This window comes from Symphalangus syndactylus, chromosome 13 (assembly GCF_028878055.3).
Source record: "Symphalangus syndactylus isolate Jambi chromosome 13, NHGRI_mSymSyn1-v2.1_pri, whole genome shotgun sequence".
NCBI lineage: Eukaryota > Metazoa > Chordata > Mammalia > Primates > Hylobatidae > Symphalangus > Symphalangus syndactylus.
In genome coordinates this window covers 89,443,526-89,468,411 of record NC_072435.2, presented here as the reverse complement: position 1 = coordinate 89,468,411, position 24,886 = coordinate 89,443,526, and the positions used below count along the sequence as shown (strand labels likewise).

The 24,886-nt window shown below is 44.9% G+C and overlaps 1 long non-coding RNA gene across 1 annotated transcript; it reads right to left on the bottom strand.

Moving 5' to 3' along the window:
* LOC129460439 (uncharacterized) lies at window positions 1-24,384 on the bottom strand. Its single transcript, XR_008650225.2, has 3 exons — window positions 24,264-24,384; window positions 22,436-22,686; window positions 1-678 (listed from the first exon to the last, which is right to left on the bottom strand). It is a non-coding gene; the product is annotated as an uncharacterized lncRNA (long non-coding RNA).
* Window positions 24,385-24,886: the final 502 nt, after the last annotated feature.

Here is a 24,886-nt window from a genome sequence, read left to right as displayed (position 1 = left end):
CTTTAAAAAAATGTGTTCTTAGATAGATAAGTTCAACAACAAGAAGAGAGAAAGGATCCTATTAGGCTGCTGGTTGGAAAAGACCTTTATTGAATTCATTGCCATGAACTCTCCCTAGCACGTAGTTCTCTAAGACTGGCATTATTGTGTTTTCTGCTGAGTTAGTAGCTTGTTGGATCCTTTACATCCTCTTGTGATGTTCTTGCCCCATAAGATGTGGGCAGTTCAGATATAGGAAATGGTTCAGGAAGGGGAAATTCAAACTCTCCGCCTAGAGAAGCTGTTTGCTCTTTGCATGAAAGTGCTCTTTGAAAATGGCTGAGGGATAAAGACAGGCCTCTCTGGAAGGGGAATTTTGTGCCCACTAAAATACAAATAAGGAAGTCATCTTTTTTTTTCTTCTCATAAATGCAAAGTTGAAATCAATTCACTGGGCCGATTGCATAGGGATAAGAGGTACAGTTCCCCTTTCCTGTTTATTTTAGTACTTACCTAAATGAGAAGGGTGGAGGAATTGTGGGAAGTGTCTTAACACGGCGTGGAAGGGCAGATCACTACTTTATTGTTGCAAAAATGATGTTCCTCTTTAACTTAGAAATTAGCGCATCAGGCAACAATTCTCCTTCAACAATCACCATTTCGCTGATTAAGTGTGTCTTCAAAGATTAGCTTTCATACCTGTAAATTAAAAGGAAAAAAAAGGTAAAATTCATTCAACAATAGAAAAATCTACATCTAAACAGTAGGCCATTAGTGAAAAAACTGGGGGATTTGGAAAAAACAAAACAAAACAAAACAATTCTCAGACCAAATTTATGAGGGCAACACATTATAAAATATGGAGCTATCATATCTTCATATTGAAAAGACTTGGCTGGGCGCGGTGGCTCACGCTTTTAATCCCAGCACTTTGGGAGGCCGAGGCGGGCGGATCACGAGGTCAGGAGATCGAGACCACAGTGAAACCTCGTCTCTACTAAAAATACAAAAAAATTAGCCGGGCGTGGTGGCGGGCTCCTGTAGTCCCAGCTACTCGGAGAGGCTGAGGCAGGAGAATGGCATGAACCTGGGAGGTGGAGCTTGCAGTGAGCCGAGATCGTGCCACTGCACTCCAGCCTGCGCGACAGAGCAAGACTCCGTCTCAAAAAAAAAAAAAAAAAAAAAAAAGAAAAGGCTTTTGACTACTTACATACTTATTTAAACAACAACAAAAATGTAAGGCTAAGAAAACACCTTCTGGGTAGCTGTCTACTTGACTCGAGATCATACTTTTTCCCAATCACTTGCATTTGTATTTTGATTATAAGACAAGCAGAGCCTATATCTTACTCTATTACAGCTATTTGTGTGTTTTTTTCCTTGATTTTGAATTTTTGGAGCTGGCATTTCCAGAGTCATGCCAGGCAATTAGTAGGTTCTCAATAAACCTTTGCTGAATTGAAGGGAATTCAGAGAAGCATTGCTGATGAGGGAGGATACAGAAAGGGATTTTTCTATAAAGCCTGACCAGTAGTGTTAAAAAAGTTTTCCACCAATAACATGAATAATGGATTTTTTAAAAGAAACAAGCTTTTAAAATTTGCAAAGAACACAGAAGAAGTCTACTAAAGAGGCTCTCAATGAGCAGTGTAAAGGTCAGAAATAAACAAAATTAAGTCTGCCAGAAGTCTGAAAATGGTCATTATGCTATTATTGATGAAATTACTAATTCCAATAATAATCGTGACCACTATTGCATAGTGACTTGTGCAGTTTCTTCATCTGTGAAATAGGGACATGAATAGACCCTCCATCCTTGCGTGGTTATGAGGATTAAATGAGTTAATGCACATAACACACTTCCAGTAGCACCTGGCACATGAGAAGTGTTAGTTATGCCAGGTGTGGTGCTGAGTGCTTCTCGTACTTTACTAGTGGAAATAACAAAGAAGCCAGGATGAAGCGAAACCTTAGGAGCTGGGAAAAAGGAGAAGGGTCGAAACTTATGTTCTAGAGTTTTCATGTCTTAGTCTTTGTATGACTGTTGCTGCTGCCTGGCGCAACCTTCCGCAGGCTGGCTCCCGTGGCTGGCTCCCTCTCATCCTGCAGGTCTCAGCTTAAAAGCCCAGCTCAGACATGCTTTCCCTCACTCACAGTCGAAAGTCACGTCCCCTATATTATTCCCTCTTTCCACACAGTGTTTCTTTTTAGAACACTTAACACTGTGTGTAATTGCATAGCAATAGTTTATCTAGCTAGTGAATGTCTCCACCACTAGCCTGTTCACTCCACGAAGGCTGGTTGTGTTTACTGATTATCCTCAACTCCTAGCAAATTGCCTGGCACATACCAAATGCTTAATGAATGAAATGAAACTGTACCTGTTGCAGAAAATGAATGAATAAAAGTATACCCATTGTAAACAAATGGAATAACTGAATGTATCAGGGTTTCCATTATACCCAAGGTCACTTCAAGGCAGCATGGCATCCTCTTGGTCTACAAGATACTTGCCTTTTGAAAACACACCAGCACTTAGAAAAGTGGCGCTACTCCAAACTTTGTAATTTAACACTGGATCCTCTGATAGCTTCTTCTAGGATCCTAAAGTTTGTGTGTCCCATCTCCAGAGAATGTTCAGCCACCCCTACCTACATCACTATATACTTCCTGATTTTCATCAGGCTTACAGAGACAGGGGTGAGAAAGTAGGGTAAAGTTACCCTGATAGCAGCTGAGATATGAAAGTGGAGGAAGGCAAACTATAGAATTTGAGAATTCACTGCCCTTTTACTAAGAAACACTTCTTTTTTTTTTTTTTTTTTGAAACTTCTAGGGTGGCAGGAAGTACTTGCCCAAACCTCAGAGTCTGGGGCAATCGACAGTACCCTAACCTCCCTGAACAGGTTCAGACACCCAGGGCCGGGTATAGGAATAACCCAGATGTTTTTAAAGTTAAGACCCGAAGTGGAGAAAAGGAAAAAATGAAGAAAGAGCTCCAACTCCACAGTAGATGTCCTGGGATTAGTAGGGACAACACAAACAGAGCTCAGGGAAGGAAGACAGAGAGAGAGGGGAGGGGAAGTTTTTTGTTCTCAAAGTGTAATGTAGAAAAAAATAGCTCTGGCTGGGCGTGGTGGCTCATGCCTGTAATCCCAGCACTTTGGGAGGCCGAGGCAGGTGGATCACTTGAGGTCAGAAGTTCGAGACCAGGCTGGCCAACATGGTGAAATCACCTCTATACTAAAAATATAAAAATTAGTCAGGTGTGGTGGTAGGTATCTGTAATCCCAGCTACTCCTGAGGCTGAGGCATGAGAATCGCTTGAACCCGAGAGGTAGAAGATGCAGTGAGCCGAGATCGCGCCACTGCACTCCAGCCTGGGTGACAGAGTAAGACTCCATCTCCAAAAAAAAAAAAAAAAAACAAAAAAACAACAACAACCTCACAAAGCTCCTCACCTCAAACTGACCAATAAGAAGCCAGACTACTACTTCCACTTTTATGCTGTGGCTGGCAGACCACAGGGGGCCTGCCCTGGAGAGGGCGGAGAGGGAAAGCCCAGCTGCTGCTCACTCAGCCCTTCTTTGACAGAAGACTTGTCCCCAGATCAGGGATGACCAGGGAAGAGATCAGTGGACAGCGTAAATCCACAGCCATTTGATGTAGGGACATTTTAATTTGTGAAATCAAATGCAGGAAAGATATTACCTTACTGTTCATTTCAAGCATCTCACACACACCATTAAATGCCCCAAACCAGGCTACTATTGAACCTTAACCACGTACAAATTATGTATTTACTCAAATACCCCAGCATGCTAACAATCCTTTCTGGGTTGCATGTAGCCCAAACTGCCCCTGTGTGTGAATTACAAAAGGCACACTCCCACCCCTTCTTCAAGACACTTGGCTTACTTCTGTTGGAAAATTGTTGTCATGGGCTGATTTATTAGAATAAGACACACGACTATCATCTGCCAGAAAACTATCACAATAAATATACAAACTAACTGTGTTTACTATCAATGATAGTCCTTTAGATGTGGTGCCTTTGTGCAGAAGTCAGTTTGAAATAGAGAAGTTTGAAATAGTTATATCAGGGCCATCAAAAGCTTAACTTCTTTGTCCCAGTATCCTTATTAATGCTTTGCAAAATCATGATCCTTAATGCATTTCTCATCTTGCTATGGTCAACTTGTGGTACACTGAATGAACAAAATAGAATGAACAGAAATGAAGGATCTGTTTGTCAGATCGGTTAAACCAGGACGTTTCAAAAGAAAGGATTGTTAGCATGTTGGGGTATTTGGGTAAATATGTAATTTGTACATGGCTAAGGTTCAATAGTAGCCTGGTTTGGGGCATTTAATGATGTGTGTGAGATGCTTGAAATGAACAGTAAGGTAATATCTTTCCTGCATTTGATTTCTCAAATTAAAATGTCCCTACATCAAATGGCTGTGGATTTACCCTGAGCATTAGCTCTGAGGTTGGGAATAGACGACCTGTGTACTCCTGCCTCCTGATCATGCCTGGGGCTTTCTAATCTCATGGCCTAAAGGTCTCAAAACAGGTAAAACAAAAATGAATGTTCTCAAATTCATGGGGGAATCTCACCAGTTATTTTGGAAATAAATATAGCTGCATGCAGACAAGCTTCCATTTGTCCAGAATTACCTAACTAAGTGGAAGCTGCCCACACTATTACACTGGAGTTAAAGTATTCTGAGCTCCACCCACTCTCTACCCATTTTTAGCATAGTGTGATGGAGGCAAGCAGACCATGAGAACCCAGTGGAAATGTCACCAAGTGACCAGATCCCAGGCCTGTTTGCAGGTGGTGTCTGACTGCTGGTCACCAGATCCCTCCCACCATAAATATAGAAGTTCCTTGTCAAAATTCTTTCACACAAGTTCTCATGCTTTAAACTCACGAAAGGAGGACAGGGCTCTTATCTCTCCATTTTACAGAATGGGAAACAGGCTCAGGGAGGCTAGTGTGTAGAAAAGTCAGGAACCAGAATGTGGGTCTCTTGATTCTTTGGTCCAATATTCCATGAGTCTCAGCTCTTAGCACTGAAATCATGTGGGGGAACTTTGAAAAATGCGGATGCCCAGGCTCAGTCCCAGCTCTTCAAGGGATAGAACCTGGAATGTGTATTTTTCTTTCTTATTTTTTGAAACGGAGTCTCACTCTTATCGCCCAGGCTAGAGTGCAGTGGTGCGATCTCGATTCATTGCAACCTCCGCCTCCCAGGGTCAAGCAATTCTCCTGCCTTAGCCTCCCAAGCAGCTGGGATTATAGGTGCCCGCCACCCCAACTGGCTAATTTTTGTGTTTTTAGTATGGGGTTTCACCATGTTGGCCAGGCTGGTCTCTAACTCCCAACCTCAAGTGATCACCTGCCTGGGCCTCCCAAAGTGCTGGGATTACAGACATGAGCCACTGCGCCCGGCCTGGAATGTGTATTTTCTTTAAAGTGCCATGAGGGCAGGGCGTGGTGGTTCATGCCTATGATCCCAGCACTTTGGGAGGCCGAGGCAGGAGGATCACTTGAGCCCAGGAGTTCGACACCAGCCTGGAAAGATGATGAAACCCTGTTTCCACCAGGGGAAAAAAAAAAACAAAGGTGGGCATGGTGGTCCACGCCTATAGTCCCAGCTACTCAAGAGACTGAGGTGGGAGGATTGCTTGAACCCAGGAGGTGGAAGTTGCAGTGAGCCACTGCACTCCAAGCTGGGCGACAGAGTGAGACCCTGTCTCAAAATTAATTAATTAAACTAAAATAAAGTGCCACGAATTCAGATATGCAGCCAAAATTTGGAACCATTAGTCTGACATGTGCTTAATCGGAGGATCCAGAAAAATAATAAATAATCAGAGGATCCAGAAAAATAAGAAATAATAAATAAAAAAATCAGAGGATCCAGAAAAATAATAAATAAATAATAAAAAAAAATCAGAGGATCCAGAAAAATAAATAATCGGAGGATCCAGAAAAATAACAAAATAAAAAATCGGAGGATCCAGAAAAATAAAATAAAAAAATCTGACATATGCTTAATTGGGGGATCCAGAAAAATAATATGAAAACAAATTTAACTGGAGCATAAGGAAAAAAAGGCTTGGCTTGTTCCGTTTAGAACATCCATTAGAGTAATACCACGGTGTTGTATATTGTATTAAATAAGAAGGCACCTCTGAATTGTGCAAAGAGCAGAGATCCTGTGAGAAGGAAATTCATTGACAAGATCCCTACAAATACAGTTAGAATGCAAGAAGGATCAGGATGGCCCATTAGAGCTCTGGAAGACAGATACTGCTTCAATTCCCTAACACATTCCAGCTTCCACAATGCTAGGAAATAATATACTGTGCACTGTCTCCACAATGACTCCCTGCAGGCCTGAAAGAAAAGAGCCTTGTTGGAGACATGGCCAGTCTATTGGGGGTGATTATGGTCTGCTCTCTTCTTCTGTCATGTTTCCTCTCTAATCAGGGCTGACTCAAATATTCCAGGAGAAGTTAGGAGTCAGAACACCTGGTGCTGGTCCCAGCTCTATCATTCTCTGCAATGCGATTTTCTTAGCTAAGCTGACTTTGGTTTTCTAATTTTTAAAATGAGAAGCCTAATTATTGTTCCAGTCACTTTACATGCAGGATGCGTTGTGATGATGTATCCATACACATATACAAGCAGAGTATAGTGCATTATTATGATTACTTTGAATAGCACCATTGGATGTATTAGTTCCAAATGGGGCGTGTGCATTCTGAGTCCCGTGTGCCATTAAAGACCCTATTTTCTGGTAGCCTGACACCTTATCCATCCCTAATGGGGAAACATTTGGGAAGCATTGGTTTCCTTCTTTTGAACCACCCAAGCCAGAATATTCCAGAGAGTTGAAGAAAGGAGAGGGAGTCAGGGATCTAAGGTCAAAACAAGATATTGGAGGCCAGGTGTGGTGGCTCATGCCTGTAATCTTAGCACTTTGGGAGGTCAGAGGTGGGCAGCTCACTTGAGCCTAGGAGTTTGAGACCAGCCTGGGCAACATAGTGAGATCCCCACAAATCATAAAAAAATTAGCCGGGCATGTGGTCCATGCCTGTGGTCCCAGCTACTTGGGAGGCTGGGCTGGGAGGATCACTTGAACCTGGGAGGTAGAGGCTGCAATGAGCTGTGATCATATTACTGCATTCCAGCCTGGGTGCCATAGTGAGACCCTGTCTCAAAAAGAAAAAAAAAAAAAACCACTGTAAAGAGTGTAATTGGATTGTTTGTAACTGAAAGAATAAATGCTTGAGGGGATGGATACCCCCTTCTGCATGATGTGCTTATTTCCCATTGCATGCCTGTATCAAAACATCTTATGTACCCCACAAATATATACACCTACCATGTACCCCCAACAATTAAAATTTTAAAATTAAAAAAAACCAATGATTTAACACCCCCTTAAAAATTATTAGCTTGGAATGGTGATATGCACTTACAGTCCTAGCTACTCAGGTGGCTGAGATGGGAAGATCATCTGAGCCCAGCAGGCTGAGGCTGCAGTGAACTATGATCATGCCACTGTACTCCAGCCTGGTTGACAGAATGAGACCAGGAAGAAAGGAAGGAAGGAAGGGAGGAAGAGAGGAAGGGAGGAATGGGGGGAGGAAGGGAGGAAGGGAGGAATGGGGGGAGGAAGGAAGGAAGGGAGGGAGGGAGGGAAAAGAAAGAAAGAGGAAGAAAGAAAAAAAGGGGGCTGGCCATAGATCAGACTATTTGAGAATTAAGAGAAGGTCCTGAGAGAATAGGGAGAAAAACCAGGCTCTAGGCCTGTGCTGTCCACTACAGTAACCATTAGTCTCATGTGGCTATTTAATGTAATGTAAATAAATTAAAATGAAATGCAATTTGAAATTCATCTCCTGCTTCCTACCAGTCACATTTTGAATGCTCACTGGCTGCGTGTGACTAGTGGCTACCGTGGTTGCCGGTGCTAGAAAGCTCTTTTGGCCAGCACTGCTCCAGGCCTTATTAGGGGTGGACAGGCTGATTTTTTCCCACAGTGTATCCAGATTTCAGTCTGTTCTCAGTGTTCTAATGCCAGTGCACCTGGAGGCTGGGCCAGCTAGGCTGTTTCACTCTTCTTCCCGGCCTGCAACTGCTCCCAGCCCCAACCCCTCTCTCTGATTCAGCAGGAGGTGAACCAAGAGGCAGTGGTGGGAGTCTCTCTCTGTGTAAAGCTGGACTATGGGAGCCCTGGACAGGACTTTCTGGTGGCACTTAGGTTAGTGAGGACCTTCCCCGGACCTTGGGAATAGCCAGGGTCAAATGGAAAATATTTCAAAACCAAATTAAGACCATTGAGAGATTCCCTTCACATATCAGCTCTCTAAGGATGCCAGCCAACCTCTGCCAGCTACTGTCACATCTGTGAGTCTTGCAGGTCCTGCCCGTTAGGGCTGGGTGGGAAGAGAATCACCAGAGAATCGAAGGCCAGAGGTGGGCAGGGCCCTGGAGCCTGGAGTCCCACCCCTTCTTGGGAATTGACCTGGGCCACTTTGGTCACGCACTACATGTAGGTTCTTTTTGGAGGATAACAGCAGCCAGTAGAGAACATGAGGGATGAGGGTTATCTCTTCCCCTAAACCTCACATCCTCATTGAACAAAAGGTAAGGTTCAAGCCAAATTCTGCCATGCTTCCAGTTGTAAACATAAATTCTTTTTTAAAAATTTTTATTTTATTTATATATTTTACTTTTTTAGAGGCAGGGTCTTGCTCTGTTGCCCAGCTTGAAGTGCAGTGGTGCAATCATGGCTCACTGCAGCCTTGACCTTCTGGGCTCAAGCAATCCTCCCATCTCAGCCTATTGAGTAGCTAGGACTACAGGCATGCGCTACCAGCACACCTGGCTAATTTATTGATTGATTGATTTTTAATAGAGACGAGGGCTCACCATCTTGTCTAGGCTGGTCTCAAACTCCTGGGTTCCGGTGACCTTCCTGCCTTGGCCTGCCAAAGTGCTGGGATTATAGGTGTGAGCCATAGTGCCCGGCCTAAAGAGAAATTCTTTAGCCACACAGGCATCAAGCAGTTTTGTAGGTCTGATGAAGTTCCAGCTCTCTGTCCTTTGCTGTGCTCTGATCCACCTGGATAAAAGATCGCAAACCTTCTGAGGCAGGATTCTGTGCCCTTAAGCAGGCATCATGCAATTAAAAATTCCCTAAGCCAACGGCCAGAAAGTGATGAGTGCTAATTAAGAAATCATCAGCTGTTGATTGAGAAGTACTGCCTCTGGAGTTGGCCCTCTCTGATATAATGCTAGCTGACCTCGCTGACCTCCTTGAATGTGAATTCCTGATAGTGTGTTAATTGACCACCAGGCAGATGCATCGTATCATCCTGATTTTGCAAAAGTACTTAAAAGTAAATTACAAAAGTATAGTATGCCTCTGTTGTAATAGGAATGCTTAAGCAGAGCGAATTCAAGAGACTTAAAATCACAAAGAGAACTGAACAGATTCTACCTGTTCTGAACCCTGAATTGATTCTCCTAGTTCCCATTACAGCCTGTGTTCCCTCAAACATGATGTGTGTGTGTGTGTGTGTGTGTGTGTAACTCACCCTCGGTGATCTTCTGAAAGCCTCCGTCAGTTTCCTCTGGCCCTCATTCTTCTGGTCAAAAGTTCAAGACTTTGCTTCTTACTAAAGGGTATCTTTCTTTTGCTTTTCTTTTCTTTTTTATTTTTTGAGACGGAGTCTCGCTCTGTCACCCAGGCTGGAGTGCAGTGGTGCAAGCTTGGCTCACTGCAACCTCCACCTCACAGGTTCAAGTGATTCTCCTGTCTCAGCCTCCGGAGTAACTGGGACTACAGGCACGTGCCACCACACCTGACTAATGTTTGTATTTTCAGTAAAGACAGGTTTTTGCCATATTGGCCAGGCTGGTCTCCAACTCCTGACCTCAAGCGATCCACCTGCTTCAGTCTCCCAAAGTGCTGGGATTACAGATGTGAGCCACTGCGCCCGGCCCTGAGGGTATCTTTCAAAATTTCATCTTGTCCCAACTCTTTGGAAGATTGATTTTTGTGGACTGAATCTGAAATGATTCTAATTCTTTGTTCTCCTTAAGACTCATATTAATTTTAACAATTGTCATATGATTTTTGCTTAGTTTAATCTTATCCTTATTTAAACATGATCATATGTTGTTTTCTTAATTTAACTTCAAATTCCAAATACATTAGGGATAGGAAGCTCTTTGAAGAGCAAGGACATTTTCTTATTTTTTATATTTCTAGTGCCCTATGCAGTGCCTGGCACTTATTTGCCTTAAATAAATCATGCTGGGTAAAGAAACACAACTGATATAATAATTTCAAGGTGCAGAGTTAAAGTTTATTCCAGTGGTAGTTTGTAGAATGGAAGACTATTACTCATATAATAGGCCACCTTTGTATAACCCTTATTCTATACCAGGCTCTAGTCTAAGCACTTTATATATGTTCACTGATTTCATCTTTACAACAATCCTATTCAATAGATACTGTCATCCTGGTTTTACAGATGAGGAAATTACGGTGCAGAGAAGCCAAATGACTTGCCCATGATCATCACATAGCCAGGAAATGAGAAAACTAGGATTCAAATTCAAACACTCTGACTCCAATTCATGTGTCTGTTGTCTCTCTACTCTCTATTCTTTATGATCTACTAATTAGGGAGAAAATGGAATCTTTACCCCTATCTCACGTCCTACACAAAAATAACATATTAAGTGGTTTCATATGATCTTCTGCCAATCAAATAGCTAAAAGGCAATAAATAATCAACCTGGGAATTACCAGTGAATTTGGGCCAGCAGTGAGGCACATAAACTATGGGAATTAGTGAGGGAAGACAGAAGCTGTCTTCATCTCCTGGAGGTATGTACGTGTTTATGAGTGTGTGTGTACGTGTATGGGTGAGGAGGGATTGCGAGGGAAGAGAGAAGAAAGAGAAGGTGGAGAAAGGGCCGAGAAATCTTAGAAAAGGAGGAACTCCCTTTCTAGCCTTTGTCTCCGAGGCAGCCCCAGTCACAGAAGTGCAGGGGTAGGCCCTAGTATCAGAGAATAGCCACTCCTGTGGCCTATGGTCACCTGATTATTGCCACTCAGAGATGTAGACCCGGTTTTCCAGATCTTTAATTTTTAAAGAGAACAAGAAACCTGCATTTTTATGTGAAATTTCCTGATTTTAAAAACAAAACACCTCTCCCTACTGAAGGCCAAGTCTATCAGCTTGAAGACTCAGATCTTAGACTTCAGGAGGTTCCAGGATTCAGAACTGTAAAGACTTATTTATGATCCAGAATTAAATGGAAATGTCTACATCTGAGTTACGGCAATGAACCATCTGATTTTTGGGGCCCTTCCCCAGGAGCTGAGTTGGATTTGTTGTGGAATTCCTACTCATATTTTCCAAATATCATGCACGTAGACCCCACATCACAGTTTCTTCCTACGTTTGCTTACCATGCATATCATGATTTACTGAATACTTTTCTCTTTATTGGCTCTATATTAATTCCCTTTTAAAAACTTAGACTGACATAGCCTATAATAAAATCATAGGTTTCATGTGCTAGACAGATTTTTCTCTAAGTGCATTAAAATAAATAGACAGCTAGTAGAATAAATATTGCTCATTTTGTCTACCACTTAAAATCGTCCTCTGATAATATGCTTTTCATCACTGGAAAGCACTGCCATTCTGAAAAAGACTCTTCAGTCAAGGCTAAGATGGAACGTTAGAGAAGGGGAAAGAGACATTGATTGTGCTGGGCTGGGAGAGGAGGAGCAGGAGGAGCCCTGAGAGAGACAAATTTTATTCCACTCGATAAGAAATATGGGAACTTTACAGCTTAACTGTTAAGGACGCACTGGGATTTTATGAAAGAACTCCCCGGCCCCCACCACTGGTTTAGAAAAATCTCTGCCTATCTCCCATATTTTATTTGCCTGTTATCTCCCTACTGCTAAAAACAATTTGCATGAAAACAATCAGACTCTTAGCTCACAGGAGTCCTTGGGCTCCTGCTGTTTTCTTGCTTGCTCAGGCTGGTGCTTTGTCTGTGGTTTAATCACAAGCTCCTGCTTTGGGTACAGTTAGGAACCAGCAAGTAGTGGAGCCCAGTTTCAGAAACGTGGGGACGTGGCATTTCCATCTAGAATCCTTGAGGGCTGATTCCCAGGAGAGAATCCTTGGAAATGTACCCTCAGGACGGCTGGAAATGAAGTGACTGTAAGCATGCAGGAAGGTGGGGACTGAATTTTATAAAGTAAGTGGTACAAGGGGCTTTCTACTCTAGGGTGATAGAGGGGGGAGTTTTGTGTCACTGCCAGGAAAGAGTCCTTGTTCCAAGCATCTCGCTTTGGGCAGAAATGACAAATGGATATTCACCAAGGTTCAGTCCTTGGCACTCTCGGTGGGTGACACTTCAAGATGCTGCTAGATAACACTTACCCTGGAGAGAATTTGTTTTCTAGGAGTGATGATGAATATTCTTTCTTCCCTTTTTTTTTTTTTTTTTTTTTTTGGAGAGAGGGTCTTGTCCTGTCACCCAGGCTAGAGTGCAGTGGCATGATCATGACTCACTATATCCTTGACCTCCTGGGCTTAAGCGAGCCTTCTACCTCAGGCTCCTGTAGGTGGAATTACAGGTGTGCGCCACTACGATCAGCTAATTTTTAAATTTTTTGTAGAGATGGGGTCCCATTATATTGCCCAGGCTGGTCTCAAACTCCTGGGCTCAAGCAATCCTCCTGCCTTGACTTCCCAAAGTACTGGGATTATAGGCATGAGCCACCATGTTTGGCCTATCTTGCTTTTTAAAATAAATTAAAAAAAAAAAAACTATAAAAACAATTTTTCAGGACAGAGACCACGTTTATGTTCTGCCTATCATTAAATTGCTAGTGATGCCTCGTGTTTAATAAGTGCTTGAATTTTAGTTCAATTAAATCAACTCACTAATTATTTATTAAGTTAGCACATTTTGGGAGAAATGGAGTAGTATAAAAAGGAGATAAAAACTAGCAATAGTGTCACTAATAGATAGCCTGTTAATATTTTGCTGAATTTGCTTCTAGCCTTTTTATTTGCATATACATTTTTCCAAATACAATTTAGATCATGCTTTATGATGAATTTTGTATTGTCTTGAAAATTAATGTTCCATCAAGAGACATTTCCAAGATCATTAGTCTGAAGAAACATCACCTTTAATGATCATATGACACTCCAATATTGTGTATACCATTGTTTATTTAATCATTCTCATATTGAGTGGTCAGAATGTTTTCAAGTTTTCAACTGGGACCCAGAACAATAGAGGCTCATTGCATGCATTGTGCTTTTCTTTTCTTTTTTTTCTTTTCTTTTTTTTTTTTTTGAGACGGAGTCTCACTCTGTCGCCCAGGCTGGAGTGCAGTGGCGCAAACTCGGCTCGCTGCGAGCTCCGCCTCCCAGGTTCACGCCATTCTCCTGCCTCAGCCTCTCCGAGTAGCTGGGACTACAGGCGCCCGCCACCATGCCCGGCTAATTTTTTTGTATTTTTAGTAGAGACGGGGTTTCACCGTGGTCTCGATCTCCTGACCTCGTGATCCGCCCGCCTTGGCCTCCCAAAGTGCTGGGATTACAAGCGTGAGCCACTGTGCCCGGCCCTTCTTTCTTTTTCTTTTCTTTTTTTCCCGAGACAGAGTTTCACTCTGTCGCCAGGGCTGCAGTGCAGTGGCACAATCTCAGCTCGCTGCAAACAGCACAACAGTGTGGCAGAGAAAGAGAAAAGAGAAGGAGCATCTGAACGCCAAGAGGAGTCCAGCTGGGGGCGGTCAGAGAGGAGTTCGGCCACCAGACAGCCAAAACTCCAGGGGAAGGCTATCTTCCCACTCCATCCCCCTTCCAGCTCCCCATCCATCCCACTAAGAGCCACCTCCACCACTCAATAAAACCCCACATTCATCCTTCAAGTCCGTGTGTGACTTGATTCTTCCAGGACACAGGGCAAGAGCTCTGGATGGATACAGAAAGCTGTCACACTGGCCCACTGCCCTTGTGAAAAGGCAGAGTGCCCATTGAGCCGGTAAATACATCAGCCGTCTGTGGATGGCAAGGCTGAAAGAGCACAGTGTAACACGTGCCCACTTGGGCTTTGGGAGTCGCAGACACCCACCCCTAGACGCTGCCATGGGGCAGGAACCCAAAAGCACTCACTCCGGCTCCTGCACCTGACCTGTCAGGGGTTCGAGCAGCAGCAGAAGAAGTCTTTGGAAGAGTCTCCGTCCATGACAGGCAGGCAGAAAGCAGTGAGCGGGAAAGGAGGGAGATCTGTTAGAGCTACAGATGAAATGACTGAGAATCCAGGGGCTTGTCTGGTGGCGATACTGTCAGCCATGGAGGAATCCATTTCTAATAGCTGCTTCTTATACATTATTCATGAAAACAGGAAGACAGAGCCGATAACATCAGAATGATGCCACTGTCCAGCAAATCTAATGACTGTAGCTTGAGGGCATTTTAACTAGCATGGAAAAATATTTTTGCCAATTTGAGGTCCAGAGGGTTAGAAAGCTAACTCAACTTGAAGGGCTGGTGAGTTTCATTTGGAAAAAGGTGTGGCCTTCCACCAGCAACATCTGTTTTGTTGTGGTGTCTGGGCCATTCCTACCTTCTCATTTCTTAGTTTTTAATGGAAGAATTATTGCTGCTCTAGTTAAATAGCCCTAGGTTTTCAAATCAGTCTCTATTTTCCTACTTGTCATTCAAAAGACAGGGACAAGCAATAGGACTCTGTGAAGGGCTTTGCTGGATTTCTGTATAAATTATTAGCTTCTAATCTCTCCAAGCCTAAGGGACAAGTGCTTTTTAAACAGTAAGAGAATTCTGCTGCTGCTAAAATCTGATGTTTTCCCCCAATTTCTGATTCATTACAACTGCAAGATTCATTCCATCTTAAAAACCCCTTCAACTTGCTGTCAAAAAGCCAGGAGGTTAGTTTGTTGAAAGAGAAGAGAGGAAAATTAAGAGTGGAAGCCATTCTCATTGTCCCGGGGTACAGGTGGGAAGAGGGAGGCAGCAGCTCACATCCGTTCTTAATTTGCTATTTTATTTCACAATTTGTTTATTGTGAAAATCTTAATTTATTATTTTCTGACCTTCATGTAGAATGTTCTGGGTTCCTGAACATCGGTTGATGCATTTCAATCAACTACATTCATTCATCCATTTCACTAACAGTTATCAAGGGTGTGTGACGAGTCTAGGACAGCAGTCCCCAAACTTTTCGGTACCAGGGACTGGTTTTGTGGAAGACAGTTTTCCCACAAATGGGAGGGAGTTGGGAGGGATGATTTGGGATCAGGGATTAGATTCTCATAAGGAGCGCATAACCTAGATCCCTCACATGAGCAGTTCACAATAGGGTCTGGGCTTCTGTGAGAATCTAATGCTGCAGCTGAGCTGACAGGAGGCGGAGCTCAGGCAGTAATGCTTGCTCACCTGCACTCACCGCTTGCTGGGTGGTCCAGTTCCTAACAGGCCACAAACTGGTACCAGTTCGTGGCTTGGGAGTTGGGGACCCCTGGTCTAGGGCACTTGTAAACTGTTTGCAGAGTAAAACATGAATCCAGCTTCGGTGCCTGCCTTCATGCAACTTATAATCTCCGCAGACAGATGAATGAATGATTGAATAACATCATAAAACAATGTCATTCCCAGTGTACTTGGAGAGGAAATAATGGTGAGGAATGGTGGGGGTGGAGTTCAGATGATCAGGTTTTATTTAGATCATTATGTATTTTATTTTCAATTGTATTATATAAACATAACTAGCCCTTCCAACCTGTAATTCCACAGACACTGCTCAGGAGACTGATGAAGTTGATTTAAAGGAAGTAATAGTCCAAGTGGTATTAGGATGTAGAAAAATCACCAAGTTGGTAAATAATAGTAATAATGATTATAACAGCCAACGCTTATAAAGCGATTAGTATGGGCCAAGTACAATTTCTAAGTGTTTTTTGTGTTTTCGTATAATCTTTATAACCACCATGCAGTACAATTGTCATCCCTATTTTGCCAATAAGGAAACTGAGCAGCGAACTTATGTAACTTGCCTAAGGTCACACAGGTACTGGATTTGAATCCTGACATTTGGCATCTGCGTGCATGCTTAGAGAAACCAAGGTGTGGGACCCCCAGGAGATAAGGAGCAAACCAGCCTTGGGAGGTGAGAGCCAGAGACAGTTCAAGGCAGAGGTGGTGTTTAAAGTAGCTAATTTAGGATGAGTACTGTGGACCAATGGACAGGGGGCAAGGGCATTTTAGGTGGGAGGGCTGGGCCACAACAGGTGCACGGCGTGTTTGGGGTTGAGAGTGGTGGGCTGGGAGTGGCATGGTGGTGTGGCAAAGGGCACGTGATGTGGGAAATGAAACAGGGTTCATGCCACTGAAGGCCTCATGTGTCTGGCTGGACTTTACCCTCTGAGATATTGACTAAATTTTCACTCTGGAAAGAGACTTCAATGGCCATGGAGGGGGCTGGCCATGTCGGGGGCTGGCCACATGGGGGCTGGATGACTCAGAGAGGCCTGGGAGGGGAGCTTTTACTCAGTTGCTCAGGAAATGGAAACTTCATGAGTCAGAAGGAACATCTGCCCCCATGATCGCTCTCCATTGAGTGGAAGCAGTTATGAGATTGGTGAGATTGTCTGGTGGGGCCAGGGGAACACAACCCTATCCCTCCATTCTCCTTCCTCATCCACCCTGCAAAGCTCTGGTCTCATAAAGGGACCCACGCTGCCTGCCTCAAGCTGAGGCCCCTCTCCAGTCTTACTTCCAGATATCCAAGAGGCCTTCCTTACCCTCTCACTACACTGGCTGCTCTCTTTCCTAATCCTCATGGATGAGGATGAGGATGGGGGCGGGGGTGGGGGGTGGTGGGCAGCCTGGCATACTCCCTGAGGCTGCCTGGGTGTGGGTCTGCAGATACAATCCCTATCCTCCCAGGTCTCAGGACCTGGGGGCTTGGGGAGGGTGGAAGCCCAGTTTTCAGCCTGAGTACTTACTATCTTATTCATCAACCCAGCTGTATCAATAACAAATCAGTTACCATATTTCAGTCCCCACCTAGTACCAGGTCTGGTGTGATGAAGACTAAAAGGAAGGCATGCAACTGATTCACAACAATAGCCATTCCTTACTACAACCTCATGCATTATTATTGTCCCCATTTGGATAGGAGGAACAGGCTCAAAGGGCTTAAGCAACCTGGGGGAGGTCATAGCTAGTGATGCCAAAACCAGGAATCAAGCACATGGCTTCTCTCACTTAAAAAAAACAAAAACACAAACAAAAACAAAAAAACCCAAAAAACCCCCATATTTCAGGTTACTAAGCTAGCCTTTAAAAGTCTCTCATATACTAGTATAATTTAACTGTTAGATATCAGAAAGTTTAAAGAAATATTCTGTCTGCATAGTTTTGGATGTGCAACTAAAAGTCTTACAAATAAAATAATCATGAATGATGAAATTCTAATTATCCAAGAAAGGCAGCTGCCTATTTGGATAGACTTACACATTTTATAGAACTCAGTGTTAACACTGGCCAATTTTTTCCCTCTTGGTTCTTCTCTGAATTTCAATGAATTTTTCATCAGCATATCAATTAGTGCAAATCTTGGATTGCACTTTGTAATTAAGATCTTATGTGTTCCTCTAGATTTTACGTTTGAGTTAAATGTTAATTTTTCAAAGAGAAAAATTAGGAATTTGATAACTGCCTTCCTTCCTGGCAATAGAATATACATGCTGCCTGTCAAAAAAGATGGAATGCCTGAGTTTCTAAGATAGGGAGTGATAGATTATTCATCATGAAATTGCAAACTCATTTGCCCCACATCATAATCAATTGCTGACAGCAGATTTTCTGGAAACCCATTTGTGAAACGCATTTGGGAGTCTAGTCACCGAATGTTAACTCAGATTCCTTGACTTGCCATTAGTCTTTGTAACTTTTCCTTAGTCCATGTCCTGATTTGCTCTAATTTCTATCAATTTTAAAGGCACCAGAAGAAAGTTATGTAGTATAAGTTCATTTTTCCATAGTAATAATAACAGTTCTTACCACATGCTCTTGAGAGGCAATTCTCCACGGATCGCTAATATTTCTGCACATCTTACGAGCAGGAGCACTGACTTTTTGTTGTGGGTTATCTTTTCAAAGATGCTTATTAGCAAACAGCCTTAGAAGACAGAGATAGTATCTTCTCCTGGAGCAAAGGGCAGCCATGCTTACTGCCCATTATAAAAGATTTGGGTTCCCTAAGCTCAGGGTTCCCCTCCTGTAATGCAGACCACTGTATGTGCCGGTGATGCCTTTGTGTCACTCCATGGGAACTGAGCTCAGGGAACTAGCACAAATACTGATGTTACTGCTATAGCTGTTGCTGTGAGTAATAAAGTCCTTTGCCTCTGACCAGGGGTCTCGCGTCACCCACCATCTTCTATGAAATGTGGCAGGCTAACTTGTGAGCTTGCAAGTAGGGTAAAAATTCCAGAACTTTCACAGTCCTTGACACATGCCAGGCACTGTTTTCTTTGTGTGTGTGTGTGTGTGTGTGTGTGTGTGTGTGTGTGTGTGTGTGTGTCTCTTATAGCAACTGTATGAGATATTATCCTCATTTTACAGATGAGGAAACTGAGGCACAGAGACATTATTCAAGTAGGTGGCAAAGCCAAGATTTGAACCAGGCAGTGTGATTCTGTTGTCTGTGCTCTGCTTCATTTCTTCTCTCTTGAGCACATGATCCCAGAGCTTGCCTTAGCTACTGAATTGCAATTTAAAAGTGGAGTGCTGCCCTATACGTCTTAGAACAAATTGATCAGATATTGGTGTTAATGATGCTCCTTCAAAAGTTCCAAGAAGTTTCTGTGCATTCACCTTGCAAATATTTATAGAGCAAGAAACACCCTGGTTGTTGCCTGTGGTGTAGTCTATGCTTTTGGTGCCTAGGAGGGGATTGGCCTGAGAGTAGCCAGTAGGTATTCTTGTTCCTTCTTGTAGCTTCCACTGGTCAATCCATTTAGGATAGTCCTCCCCTGCCCCACTCCACTCTCAGGGAGCAACTTCTCCTTATCTTCTGCTTTCTAATGCCACTATTAATAACAACAGTAAATAACAACGATACCACCATCATTCAGCAAATATGTATCATGTGCCTAGTTTGTACCTGGTGTTATTATAGGCACTTAGAATGTACCAGTCAATTCAACTAAGACCTTGCTGCATCTAGCTGGGGAGACAAGCAATGAGTGAATAGACAAATATATAATACCAGGTATGGTTCCATGAAGAAAATCAAAGCAGTCAGGGGATAGGGGGTGATTGGGGGGCTACTTTAGATAGAATGGCAGGTGAGGCTCTCTAAAAGAGGGGACATTTGAGCCAAGATTTTAGTGCATGACCGAGATTTGCTGAGTGCCAACTATCTGCACTGTTGCAGGGCTTAGGGATACTTCAGTGAGCAAAAAAAAAAAGCATTCTAATTAGGCAAGGCAGACAATAGAAAGCACATAAATGAAACCCTGAGCATGGCCACAGTGGGAAGTGCAAGAAAGCAGGGAAGGGGGCAAGAAGCCCTGGGGGAGGGGGCAAGAGTGGTTCAAATTGAAACTGAGGAGATCAGTGAAGGTCTCACTGAGGAGGTGACACTGAGCAAAGTCCTGAAGGAAGGGAAGGAATGACCCGCAAAGCCAACTAGGATAAGAGTGTTGCTGGTAAAGGAATGTGTTTGGTGAATAGCATTGAGGTCAGGGTGCCTGGAGCAGAGGGAACCAAGGGAGAGGTAAGTGTCAGGCCAGATTGTGCATGACCTCATGCTCATAGTTAAGGACTGTGGCTTCCACTTTGGGTGAGATGGAAGGCGACCAGGGTGTTCTGAACAGAGACATGTCATTATCTGACTTATAAAATAGTAACCATAATCCTCTTGGTAGCTGTCATTTGTTAATGCTACTATGTGCCGGTCACTTGGATGTCATCTCAGGGAACCCTCGATAAGGTGTTCTTAGGGAGGCATTACTATTATTTCCATGGCACATACTATGATTTGAATGTTTGTCTCCTCCAAGCTTATGTTGAAACTGAATCCCTAGCATGGCAGTATTGAGAGGTGGAGCCTTGAGGTGATTGGGTCACGAGGGCTTGGGCCTCAGGAATGGATTAATTTATTTATGGGTTAATGGATTAATGGGCTATCCTGGGAGTGGGACGGTGGCTTTCTAAGAAGAGGAAGAGGGACCTGAGCTAGCACGCTCAGCCCCCTGGCCGTGTGCTGCTGTGCACCATCTTGGAACGCTGCAGAGGGTTCCCAGCAGCAAGGACGCCCTCAGCAAATGTGGTCCCTCGACCTTGGACTTCTCAGCCTTCATAACTGTAAGAATAAATTCCTTCTATTTATAAGTCACCCAGTTTCAGGTATTCTGTTACAAGCAACAGAAAATGGACTAAGACAGTACAGATGAGTTAACTGAGGCAAAGAATAATTGAGGACATTTCCCCAAAGTTGCACCATTTCTCCACACAGGATTCTTATCCCCTAACCCCATTTGGGCCCTCAACACAGCTCAGTGATCCTTTGGCCCGTTGACCGCCATCCTCCCCATGCCTCCATCCCCACAGAGAAACCCCATCCCTACCCCAGCTTCTCCTTGGCCTCGTGGTCCAGCCCTACACTTGTAAACATCGGTGCACCGCTGGTCTTCAGCACCTAGGCTCGCCTTCCTTCTCTGAGAGCCTCACGATCCCTACCTATCCCCTCCACTTCCGCCACAATCTAGGTTCAGCAGGCACCACGTGGCTGCCCGGCTCAGCCATGTTTTTCAGTCACGTGTCTAGGTTTGCACCAATGGAATGGGAGGGGAAGGGCTGTGTGAATCTCTAATTCCTGCCCTATTTTTTTCCTTTTTTCACAGCCACATTGCTAAAGAACAATCCCCACTTCCTTGCCTTCTGTGCATTCCCAGGCTGCAGTCTGGCCCCCTCCTTCCTCATCCTACTGAAAGGAGCCCTGCTGAGCCCACCATTGATCTGCTGGTGACTAGGTGTCAGGCATGTGCACAGACTTTTTCCATTTGAACTCCTCCAAGGCTGGCTGACGGCCACCCCCTTGGACTTCTGTCCACCCAACACCCAGTCAACCATTCTGGTGGCTCTTTCTCAGTCTCTTGGGTCCCCCAGTGCCCAAAATGGGTACCTTTTTTCTGAGGCAGAGTCTCACTATGTCACTCAGGCTGGAGTGCACTGGCACGACCTTGGCTCACCGCAACCTTCACTTCCTGGGTTCAAGTGATTCTCCTGCCTCAGCCTCCCAAGTAGCTGGGATTACAGGCATGTGCTACCATGCCCAGCTAATTTTTGTATTTTTAGTAGAGACAGGGTTTCATCATGTTGGCCAGGCTGGTCTCTAACTCCTGACCTCACGTGAGTGCCTGCCTGGGCCTCCCAAAGTGCTGGGATTACAGGTGTGAGCCACCGCACCTGGCCAAAACTGGGACATTTGAAGTTCTGTTCCTGACCATCTTCCCATTTTGCCAGCATCATCCCATTACTTCATTGACTCATGTACATTTAACGTTGTATTTTTAGCCCCAATGTACCTCCTACGTTTTAGTCTTTCTGTCTATGTGACATTCCACTTGGATACCCCACAGATGTCTGGACTCTCATGATCCAATCTGAGTCAATCCTCCCCGAACTCACCTCCCCACAGTGATTCCACCTCATTCTCTGCCCTCCTTCCTTTCCACCACCCCTGTCTGATTACTCAGTTCTGTAGTTACCACCTGCCTCAAAGAGTGCCACACCCGCTCCCTGTTCTCATTGCCAGTGCCTTGCTTGATTTTATCAGCCACTCCTGCCTGGACTACTACAGTGACCTACTTACAAGTCTTCCTATTTCTTGCTTGGTGGTTATCACAAAGATCACTTTGGAAGCTTCTTGAAAGTGCAGATTCTTAGGCTGTACCCCCAGAGAGTCTGATTCGGTAAGACCAAGGTACAATCCAGGCATGTGGGTTTTTTAATAAGCTCACTGTTGGAATCATCCAGTGCAGATGGTCCCCAGACCACTCTGTAAGAACCACATGACTTGCTCTCTCCTTATTCCAGTCCATTAACTACATGATTAATTACTAAAGCTATTAATTACTACCTAACATTTTTGGAACACTTATTATATCCCAAGGCTGTGTTGAACTTTCTATATGCCTATGGGCCACTAACATAACAACTCTATGTTTTAACTATGATTATGATTCCATTTTACCTTTGGGAAAACTGAGGCACAGAGAGCTAAGTTAACTAGCCCAAGGGCACATTCTCTCTGATCCAAAGCCAAGTTCTCATGAGTACATCTTACCATCTCCTTTGCTCCCCATGGTCCAGCTATGCCGAATGTCTTTAGTTCTCTGAATGACTTTAGTTCTCTGCTTCTTTATGGCTTAGAGCATTTGTCATGTGGTTCCCCTCTTTGAAATGACCATCTGTATCAGTTTCCTGTGACTTCATAACACATTGCAAACATAACAGCTTAAAACACCCATTTATTAGTTCATAGTTCTGGAGGTCAGAAGCCTGACTGCAGCATGACTGGGTCCTCTCTTCAGGCTCCTACAGAGATAAAATCAAGGTGTCAGCTGGGACTAAGTCTCATACAGCTTGGGGATCCCTTCCAAACTCCCTGCTTGTTGGCAGAGTTCAGTGCTCTTGCGGTGGTAGGACTGAAGGCTGGTTTCTCTGCTGGCTGTCAGGCAGGGGTCGTTCTGAGCTCCTAGAGTCAGCCTGCATTCCTTGCCACGTGGCCCCTTTCATCTGTAAAGCCAGCAAAGAAAATCTTGCCAATGATGAGTTCTTGCCACTTGTCAAATCTCTTCTGCCAGGACAATCCAGTCCCTTTCAAAGGTTCACCTGGCTAGGTTAGGCCCACCCAGGATCATCTCCAGATCTTAAGATCAATTAATTTGGGAACTTTAATTACATCTGCAAATTCTCTTCACAGAAGCACCTAAATTGTTTGATTGAATAACTGCGCAAAGGTGTGTGTACACTGCGAGGGGCATGGGCTGAGAATCTTCAGGGGTCATCTCAGAATTCTGCCTAATCTTCGAAACTCAGCTCAAGGGTGACTTTCTTTCTTTCTTTTTTTTTTTTTTTGAGACGGAGTCTCGCTCTGTCGCCCAGGCTGGAGTGCAGTGGCGCAATCTCGGCTCACTGCAAGCTCCGCCTCCCGGGTTCACGCCATTCTCCTGCCTCAGCCTCTCCGAGTAGCTGGGACTACAGGCGCCCGCCACTACGCCCGGCTAATTTTTTTGTATTTTTAGTAGAGACGGGGTTTCACCGTGATCTCGATCTCCTGACCTCGTGATCCGCCTGCCTCGGCCTCCCAAAGTGCTGGGATTACAAGCGTGAGCCACTGCGCCCAGCCTAAGGGTGACTTTCTTGATGCCTCTAGGCCGAGCTAGGTCCACCCCCTGTACCCCATAACATCAAATACACACTCTTTTACTGGTCCATTTCCCACCAGCTGGGCTGTGAGATTCTTGAGATCAGAAAACCAAGCCTTGGTCATCTCTGTGTGCCCAGCTCCCGGAACAGCACCCGACTCTATATTTGCTGCCTGAGAGCTCAGGATGTGCTCAAGCAAGCTCTCCAGACGAAAAGGGCATTTTCATTAGAATTGCATGCATCGCAGGTACAGGGCTGTTGACAGGGGACAGCAAGTGCTTCCGGGAGGTCCCAGGAAACGTCATCGGCACCCTAGGCTCCAAAGTCTTTTAGCAGAGAACCATGGGCAGGCCAGCACGCCTTCTGAAAAGCCCAGGGAAACCAGCATCGCCGTGACGGTGAGGCGGATGGGCCACTAGGTGTCACTCAAGATTAAATAAAGAGAAACGCGGGTGCTTCGAAAGCCGTTTCCGCCCTTCTAGGGAAGGGAGCTGGTTAGACGGTCCCCACCCATTATTTTCTGGTTCACGCCCCAAGCCTTCCGCGGCTCTTCATTTCCCTTCGCGGACAAGTCTGGGTCTAAAATAGGACCACACAATTCGAAGCTATAAGGCTGGGGGCCACCCGACCGTCTAATTCAGCCTCCCGATTTTGTGGACCAGCAACCAGAGCCGGGAGCTTGCGCAGGGCGGGGAGCAGAGACCCGCTTCAGCCCCCACGGGGATCCGCGTGCTCCTGCCTACCCTCGAGCAGCAGTGAGGAGGCGCCGGCTGGTCCCGGCTCTCGGCCTGGGTATCCAGGGTGTCCTGGGTCGTCCCGGGGGCTGCACCGCGAGGTGACCCTCAGGACTACTTTCAGATGCCCAGGCCACATTCAGCTGATTCAGCGCCCGTGCTCCAGAACCTAAGACGAGGAAGGTGAAAAAGAAGGTCCCGTGGATCTGTTAGGACCTGACCTTTCTTCAGATCGTCTCAAACAATCTCTTCTTTCTTTGGATTTTAGGGCTGGGGAGTGGGGACGCACCTGGCTTCCTGACAGCATCTGCAATTGACCACAGTCCTTTCACTTGTGCCGGGGGAGGTTCGGGGCTGAAGGGAGGGGGTAGCAAAATGCTTGTGCAAAGCACCTTCTTGTCGGGAGTTTGGTTTTTCTGCCCCCACCCTCCTACTTTCCCCGTGGAAGAAGTGGATGTCCACGCGCGAGGTTCGAACAGGCTGCAGGACCAAGGCACCGCGCGTGCGGACTGATCTTCCTCACCCCCGGCAGAGGGCGCCCTTCTCCCGCTTCAGCGCCCCGCCGGGCGAGCACCTCCAGCCGCGTCCCGAGCCCTGCCTCGTCCAGGCCGGGCCTCCAGCGCCAGGTGCCT